Raw genomic sequence first — 9,922 nt, forward strand, 5'->3', positions numbered from 1 at the left:
ATCTTATCACACTGTAAAACTAAAGAAGAATCCTCATCTAAAGAGCTCTGGTGTTTTTGGTAAAAGTTGATACAATTTTCTCACAAGAAAATGATAAATGAATAAAGAAAATAATTTTTTAATAAAGGAAATACAATGAACAAGTTTTTTCCCTAGTAAACAAACATAAACAATTGTAATTTATATGAGATAATTTGCATTTTTAAGTTCTAGTAAAAAACACACCAGACTAAAGATTAATTACCTTGAATAATATAGATGAAAAGGAAACTTCATGATTAATATTATAAAGATTATGTAATAACATCATTCACAATTCATTTTAATTAAATAATATTAACATTTTATATTGTGGAGTATATAATTGTTCTTTAGTTAATTCACTCCTTTAATTATTTAAATTATGCTGCTATTTTCAGGGGGTCATAGATTCATATATGTGAGATATTTTTATTCTGCAGTTATTAAAATAAAATTGAAATTATAACTTGAAAGGATCAATTTAATCAATGCATAATAAATTCAGTATTTTTTTTTTTTTGAGTAGTAATCAGCTAGATGGATTATACAACAATTTGAATCAGTATCAAAGAAGTTCAATTCATCATATTTTATGAGCTCTAGACAATCTTTTGGTTAAAATAGTAGTGATCTAAGATTATATTTGACATATAATGACATAATATATAATCATATTTAACTCATATATATGAAACATATATACACATATACACATGGAATATACATACATGTATACATGGTTTAAGCACAATCCAAAAAAGCATGCCAATCCAGGTATAGTTATATTCAATTATTTTGCCATCCTGTTAGCTGTTTTTAATATTGAAATGATACAGCTGGATAATTCAGTATTTTTCATAGTATCATGAGTGTTTCTCTTTGAGCTTATTAGTGAAGTTACCAAGATAATAAGCTTTGTTGGGGCCTTTCTCAGGTGGTTCCTATATGATTGTAAGGTTTTCTGCATCACTAAAATAAAATAATGTAAATGTGACAAGTTTAAAGGGACTTTCTTGTTTTCATTTGTTTAGATTTCCCTTCTTATACCTCCTGAGCTGTATCTACCACTTGTCCTTGGCTGCTCATTAGAACCACTTTAAAATTTTTCATTATCCTGATGAGTAGGCAATGCTCTAAGCAAATTGGAATTATTGGGTTTGAGGTTAACACATTAATATTTTTTAAAGCTCTATTGATAAATTCTGTGTGCAGCTAATTTGGAGAAACCACATGCTTTTTCAAATAATCCATTTTATATTTTATATTAGGAAGAGCTTCACCAAAGTTGGTTGGAAGTATTCTGCTTAAATTATTAAATTGCAGTTATACAATAAATAGACTTATGTAGATGGAATCCTCTAAGTTCTTAATCATAGTAAGTGAAAGAGATATATAAAGAAAGACTAGCTATGAAGAAAAGAAGCATTATTTTCCCAAAATTCTAATTATTTTTATTAGAATTAGACAACCATTTGATTCAAACAAGAACAGAGAAAACTTTGCAATAAAAAGTATGCATTATTTGGGGGGCATTAATATATTAAATTATTATACAAGAAACTAGCAGTGCCCTTTGGATCAATAGGCCACTTAAGCATTTAGTTAAATTTATATGAGTACATTGCTTGAAAGATAATTATAATGATATAAAATGATTCAGTTCAATGATTCCAGTGTGATTTAAAGATAATGAATCTTTTGTATCATTCATCTTGGGAATATTAACATTATTGAGTCCTATGACTGCTAATGAGTTTTTTGCTAGGAAAAAGAGTAAATTACACAGAGACATATTTTACTTTTTTATAAGAATGATATTTTAAAAAGTAATTAATATGCTTGTGAGTAAATAGCAGGATTAGAATTGACTTTAATTATAAGGAAGCTGAATATTGCAACCATTATAATATTTTTTTGAAAATTAATCCCTTTATAAAACAAAATATTATGGAAGCTTTAAATAAAATACAGTTAGATTTTTAGATATCGTCAGAAAGAGAGGAGATATAGAAAGTGCTAATGGAAGTATTTCTTTTACATATACAGTGCTCTCCTACATTTAAGAGTACATAGGTTAGAAAATTTACAATGGAAAATGGACCTCTTGGAAGAGAAAGTAGAAAGTCTGGGATTTATAGCTCTGGGAACATTATAAATTATTATAGTAGGAAAATATAAACACGAAAATGAATCTAAGTGATTGGACAAAGTTTATATCTATATGTTGGGGATCAGTACTAATGACAGTAAATAATCCCTGTGCATCCATGGGTTTGGAAAAATTAAGTCATTTTGAAATCTGAGTAGACCAATTCTGATGTATAGAGAATGGGTTTTTAGACTCTGAGGTTTTAGGAAATTGGAACGTTGCCTGTTTAAGCCATGTGGAACCTTGGAGTTTTGCAGTCTCTTGCACAGAGTAGACACTTCGTAAATAAATCTGAAATTAATTTAAAAAGCTTGATATTAAGAACTGAATTTTAGTTTAGTTAGAAATGACATTAGTATCAATTTTATATGAGATTATTTATCTATTTATTCATGGCCCATATAAAATGTACTGAATTCAAACCATTAGAATAATGCTATTCATAAGATGAATGAGGCAGGGAAAGGCAGCATGTTATTGTTATACAAAACAGAGTTTAAAATTTTTGAAAACTTAAATTTATGGCTGTATAATTTTATGATCTCTAGAAAGTAGAGTTCTGTATAGATTACTGTGGGACAACTATAAGACAAAATAAATCTAAATAATGAGGAAGATGTAGCAGACACCTTTGGTACATCTCATTACTGCATTTTAGACCCTTAAATTGCATTTGCTTCCTCCTCTACCTTTATTGTATTTCAATTCTTCCTTCTTAATACAACACAACGAAATAGCTACCCAACTTGTATCAAGCTTGTGCTATTTTTCAAAGCCTAGACAATATTTTTCTGAAAATGTCTATCTTTAGAAATCCAATATACTAATTTTCAACTTAAAAATTTTATTCTTTGAACTCCATTCTTTTTAAAACATAAAGTATGTGTTTTAAAATCACTATCTTTATCTATATCCCTACCATCAAACATTTATTAATATTTTGGGAGAAATGTAATATAATTGTAACAGAATTTACATTGGAGAATTGTCGTAAGAATTTGCTGGGGTAATGTTAATGATAGTATTTTGAAATTTGTAAAAGCTAATTATAGAAATTAACATTGTTGCTAATTTTGTGGTGAATATATATTTAATAAAATGTAAAAGGGTTAAGAAGTACTAACATTTTCATATTTTTAAAAGAAGAATCTATTTTTTGTGTATAACTGTGAAATTATATCTCAAAAGTTGAAATGCAATGCATTAAAAATGATAAATTTATATACATGATACGAAGCACATATTTTTACTGGCATAACAATTTAATTTTATATAACTTATTTATGAACATTAAACATATTTAGATTATGCATTTGATTCAGAGAAGTGAGATGTAGTTAGAATATCTTCAGAGAAACAGATTTTTTAAAGTAGATTTTGACACACGACTGTTTTGACTGCAAAGAAATATAAACTTGAATTGCCTTGTTACATAGCTGATAAAGAGTGAACTTAAAATATGATAACACTCTGCCAGATGGCAATTCAAACCTTTCCAAGTGTGTGAGATAATGGAAGAGATGAAATGAAAGGTGATATTCAGTATAAACGAAATGATATTATACTAAATGAGAACCTCCTGTTAGAATGATATAAAATTGGAATTACATTTCTTTCACCTGAAAAAGGGAAACTCTACTAGGACATTAAGAAGAATGAGGGGATTATTCTCTATTTAAAAGATTCATATGTTTTAAAATTAAATTTTATATAGTTTTTAAAATATTCATATTAGATTTTTAAGTTATCTTGGATATATCCACTATCCTAAGTGTAACAGAACACATTTTCCCCACAAAAGTAAGAATTTTTAAGAATATTCTTATTTTTTAGGAAAGTAAATATAGGACATAAAATATGAATATGAAAGTATAGTTTTACAATGGTTTTCATTTGTTGCTTTCGTTCATTTCCAGGAAAGTTAGTTTGCTTTTCCATGTACTCTCTCTTTGAGAGATTGATCTATAAGATAAAAAATAATTTTCCAACAACTACATTTTCCATTTGAATTGTAAATGTGGCATTTATTTTTGTGCATATAAAGTCCATGAGCTAAAAAGTCTGTGTAAAGTAGCTGCGTGCTTGAAAATATCATTAATTTTAATGTCTATTCTTTACCTGAGAATGTAAACATTTAAAGGATATATTTTGCTCTGTCATATTCAAATAGATTATTCCAGAAAATATTGTATAATTTAGGGCATAATAAAATAAAATAAATCTGAGATGAGTTTTGATTCATCTCAAATGAATCATCTCAAAATGAATAAAAAGTTTTGATTCATTTATAGACTTCTTAAAATATTAAATTCCTTAATTTTCAGCAGGCAATGAGAAGGAATAAATAATATCATGGGATGATTCTATTGTAGAAATCACTGTTTTAAAAAATAGACAAAAATAAATAGGGAAAAGAGGAAAATTCTAGTAGGAGCCTTAGTTGTATTTGTATCTGTTACAGTGAAATTTGCACCAGAGTTGTCAAGAGTACAAAGGGTAAAAAAGTTGAGAAAGAATAAGTTTAGAAAAAAATTACTATGATTTCTGTCAACTTTGACAGTTTTTTAAGAAATGAACAGAAAAGGAAAAGAATGTAAAGCAATTGTTTTGCTTTGATAATTTTGTGCAAAGATTATCAGTTTTAATGAAGAACTAAAAATCTGATACAGGGTGAAATCTCATACGATTCTAGAGGCACGTCTGAACAGCTTTCATTAATTAATCAAATTTGAAATTAATCAAATTTCAAGAGGCTGAGAATTTAAAATTTCCTCAAAACATTAACTTCAAAAGTTCCACAAGGAATTAATTTATAGTGTACTACATAATGAAAATCTAAAATAATTGCATTTGTTGAGATCATTTTTTTCATTCAATCATAACTGACTCTCTTGTACTTCACTCCCTTTCTTAGAGTTTTGTAAACTTCTGTTAAATCTACTTTAACATTATAGCCTGCTATCATTTCTTTAATCATATAAAATTGATAGATTCAAATTTGCTAAAAAAAAATAGGGGCTCTCGATTCAAGTCAGACATTAGAAAACTGTAAGCAGATAAATTTGTCTATTTTATGTATGTATTTCTGTGTTAGATTTCTATCTTTAATATTGTTTTAACTTGATGTTTAAATATAGGATAGTCTTCTTGAGCAGGTTAAAATTGTGGGCAATATTTTAAAATGCTATTCACTCAAAGAAACTTTAAATGTATTAAATTGTTTAGAAGTTGTATGGGTAAGAGGATGTTAATTGGAGAAATTTATTATTCCATATTTTGAGTGGTACACCATCCTGAATGTGAATCATATTTAATTCTACTGCCCACTGTCCAAAATTGATCTAATTGCTGCAGAATAGCGCAGCATTGAAAAGAAATTTAGTTTCTTCTTCAAACTAATAGATGATGATATCATATAAACACTATTTATTATCTCTTTCACAATACGATGACAAAGTTATCTCAGAATTTCACTTTGAGGAGATGGTAGTCTATTCATATAAACTGGTACATTTCCTTTAGGTAATTAGAACAGTTTAAACAATTTCCAGTATACCTTAGAATACATAATAATATAAATATAAATCAATAAATTTTACTTCACTATGATCATTTTCATACTTGAGACTATATAAAATTAATGTACCTTATAGAGCTGTTCAAAAACCTTTTCAAAAATGTTTTTAAATTCAGATTCTAAGCACATGAAAGACATATTTAAAGTTAATTAATGTTAGTAGTTTTCATCGTGAATTCTTAGAACTCAATATATATTAAAAATATTATTTATCGTATTTGAGGTCAAACATTTCCTCAGTTTTTGACCTATAATATTGTTTATTTTTATTTTTAGAATACTGAAGTGTTAAAAATAAAGAGTAAACATTGCCAATCCTACAGCATTCCACATTTATTCTAAATTTTTAAACATTTCTTTGTGTATATATTTACACAAATTTTCTTAATTGTTTTCACTCAAAAATAAATGTGCATATTTTTATGTCAATGAATATAAATCAAGACTTTTAATAGGATTATAAACTTAAATTTTATTTATGTACCAAATTTATTTAGTCAAATAGTTTTTGCTGAATATTTAAGATTAATACTTTCAGTTTGATAATTATAAATGCATGGATGCATATCTTTGTGTCCAATTGTTTTAAGGTTTATTTCTAAAATTTGAATTGGCAAATCAAAGATAATGTTATTAAATTTATTGGACACACATAAAAAGGAAGCATTTCTAAAAGATTGTATCAATTTACATATACACTGACATTACATATAATTCTCACCACTCCCACTTTTGCAAACACTGGATATTATAATTTGTTTTACTTACCAGAATAACAGAGTAAATTAACATCACATTTAAAAATTTGCATTATTCTAATTAATAATGAAGTTTTACATTTTTATGTGTTTTCTTTTAAATTTCTTACTGGTAGCTTTTACTGATTTTTATATCAGGAATGAATTGCATTATAATATTTATTAGAGATCATTATTTATAATTTTTTCCACATTTTACTATGAAAATTTCAAATGTTGCAAAATTAAAGTTCTTTTACAGTGAATGGTATTGGTCTGCTACCTAGATTCTACCATTAATATTTTTCTAAACGTGGTATAGAACAAATTAATCTATATAATCTTCACCCTATCTACATGTTAATCCAATTTAATTTGGGATACAATTTAAAATACATTGCAGAGATCAGCGCACTTTTCTTTAAATACAAACTTTATTATTAATTTCATTAACTAAAGTTCAAATTGATTATTTTCTGATGCAAAATTTACATACAATTACATGTGTAAATCTGAGTTTACATTCTGAGTTTTGACAAACACATACAAATTCATAACCAAACCTTAGCTTGATATTTTATATGTCTTCTCCTTTCTCTTTTATTTTCGAAAATTTAATTTCTTGCCATATGAATTTTTTAAATGTAATTTATTAAATGGATTTTTCCCTTTTGTGTTCTGCCTTTTGAGTTTGGTATAGAATGGCCTGCACACCAAGACTGTATAATTGTTTATTTGTATTTTGGTAACTATAATTCTACTGTGGTCATATGTTGAATGAAACTTTTCCTGTTTCATTGCTAAGCTGAGGGAAATAATTAATAATTACCACAATAACTCCTTCCATATTCTAAAGAGAGTCCAAAATAGGCACATTTTTATGGCTATTAACTAAAAGTAGACACAGTCCCAATCAACCTATGTAAGAGAAGACTAAATATCTGTTGGTATTTGTTGATAAGGAGACTGTGAGAACTTAATACATCAGAAGTCCATTTTTTTCCCCTTGTTTTTGCTTAAAGAGTACACTATAAAAAGAATTTACATAAAATTAACTGAATTTGTAATTACCATAATTACTATCAATTTTATATTCATTCAGCCTTCACATTTGCCCTTGTCTTAAGTGACATTTTTTGGCAAGGACAATTCTAAAACCTGAATAAATATAAAGTTTATTGGTAACATTCTGTATGGCAGCTTTTTTACCTGCTGTTTGTAAGACAATAGGCATGGATACTTTTATTTGAAAAAGTGGAAAAATAAAAACATACCTGAAAAACAAAACAAATTGCTAACATAATTGTATTCAGCAGGTTCTGTTCACAAACCTCCCAGAAACACTGAGAAAAAATAATATAGTCTAAAATGTATATGTCCTATTTGGATTATTCTTTAATAATAATTGTGAAGAAAGCGCTGGGGTTTCTCAGAAATATAATAAAAATTCTGGTTAATTTAAAATTAAAAGAATATTATTTATGCAGTAATGGATATTCTTCAGTGTGTTATATATTAAAATGTTCCAAGGTTAATATACAAAGCCCACATTATTTTCATTTCAAAATAGATTACATTCTCAGGTGGAATGAGGCTCAAAGAAATGTTAATAGGTGGTATTATAAAAATATTTTTGCGTAGGAAAATATATACATGATTTATGAAGAGAAATTATACTTTTCATTCATCAGTGTTAAGGACTCATAGGCTATGGCCATGTCACCCTAAACAAGCCCAATCCCGTCTGATCTTGGAAGTTAAGCAGAGTCAGGCCTGGTTAGTACTTGGATGGGAGACCACCTAGGAAGACCAGGTGCTGTAGGCATAAAAAATAAGGGATTATAAGCTGACAAGGTTCTTGCAATCTATGAAGTCAACCAAGGGTTGCTTCGCCTAAAAAAAAAAAAATTAAAAAGAACTCATAGGCATGCAGAAACATTATCTCTGTTGCCAAATGACTATCGCTCACTTCCAAATTCAAGGTGCAGAGTCAGTTACTCTGTGAATCCTTTTGTTATCCTCCACAATCAGTGTTAACCTCACCTTCGTTCGCAGTCCACTTTCACACTGGCAATTACACAGGAATTTCTGTAACTCTGATTTAATGCATGTGTTTATACAACTGTCCTTTTCTAGTGGGCCACAACCCCTAAAGCAGGAAGTGGTAGATCATTCTGTTAAAATTTGTAAATCTCGACTATTACTTAACAGCTTTTAAAAAGACAGATGTCTTAAACATAGAGACAAAAGAGATGTTCTTTAGTGTGTTTTCATGCACCCATCTACATTCTGTGACCTCCGCTACTATCATCCTAGATCTAATAATAATTATCACTTGCTTAACCTACTTTAATGCTTCCAAGTGTTCTCCTTCTTCTACTTGAGTCATTCTCATTATTTGTAGAGTGGAACAAAGACTCTTCAGAAAGAATTTCAAGACAAGTGTAAAATGCAACTTTCCTAGGCAAACTGAAAAGTCTTTCACATCACAGAGTTTTCACTTCAAAGAAGCTTTCCTGTCTCTCGCCTATGCCTGTAACCTCGTATCACATCCCTCTGTTCACAACCTGCCCTTACCCTGTTGACTATATGTTGACTAGTTTACTCTCTGCTTTCCCCATAGCCTATAAATTTCACAACAAAAGAGATCTTGCCTTTCTTATTCAGTACATTTAACCCCCTGAACATAAGTACCACAGGGTCACAAACTACAGAACATTTTTATTTATTCATGTATTCTTGCTTCCTTAAACACTGTCTGGCACATTGTAGAAAATAAATATTTGTCGAAGCAACAAATAAATATTTTTGCATACCATATGGCATATGGTGGATATGCAGAAAATATTTTGGAATCATGAATTATTTAACTAATTAGTGATTATTTTTATTTATAAGGACTTAATTGATTAAGTTTAATACAGAATTAAATTTTATGAGCAAAATGTATATGTTTTTATTATAACTTAATAAAGCATGTGGTAAACCAGTTATAACAGATGATAAGTTTCAGGTAAATCATTAATGATAAGAGTTTTTCAAATTATAGTAGTACTTTTATATTTTATATTGGTGGAAATACTTTTCTAAAAGTCTTGTCAAATCAATGACTATTTAAGCTTTAGAAAGAACAGAAAATTAAAGCACTGACAAAATTTTGAAATTTGTTTAACTTCTCCATGAAAGATGGAATTTTATCCTTTTAGAATACGCATTAAATTTGATACCCAAAATTATGCACTCACACACCTAAAGACTCAGACCAATGAAAAAGTCGACATTTAGGTTTTTTTATGTTTTGTTGCATAGGTGTAAGAAGACAGCTATTGTTATTTTTTTCATGTCAACATTATACAGACCACTACCAGACTAGAACAGATAAATATGTATTTGTGTTTAACCAATTTTTAAAATTAGTTATATGTTTCAATATTCTCA

The 9,922-nt window shown here is 28.0% G+C and overlaps 1 pseudogene; it reads left to right on the forward strand.

The window, feature by feature from the left end:
* Positions 1 to 8,190: 8,190 nt before the first annotated feature.
* On the forward strand, positions 8,191 to 8,309 carry LOC120595081 (uncharacterized; annotated as a pseudogene).
* The last annotated feature ends 1,613 nt before the right edge of the window (positions 8,310 to 9,922 follow it).

This window comes from Pteropus medius, unplaced genomic scaffold, assembly GCF_902729225.1.
Source record: "Pteropus medius unplaced genomic scaffold, Ma_sr-lr_union100, whole genome shotgun sequence".
Classification (NCBI taxonomy): Eukaryota; Metazoa; Chordata; class Mammalia; order Chiroptera; family Pteropodidae; genus Pteropus; species Pteropus medius.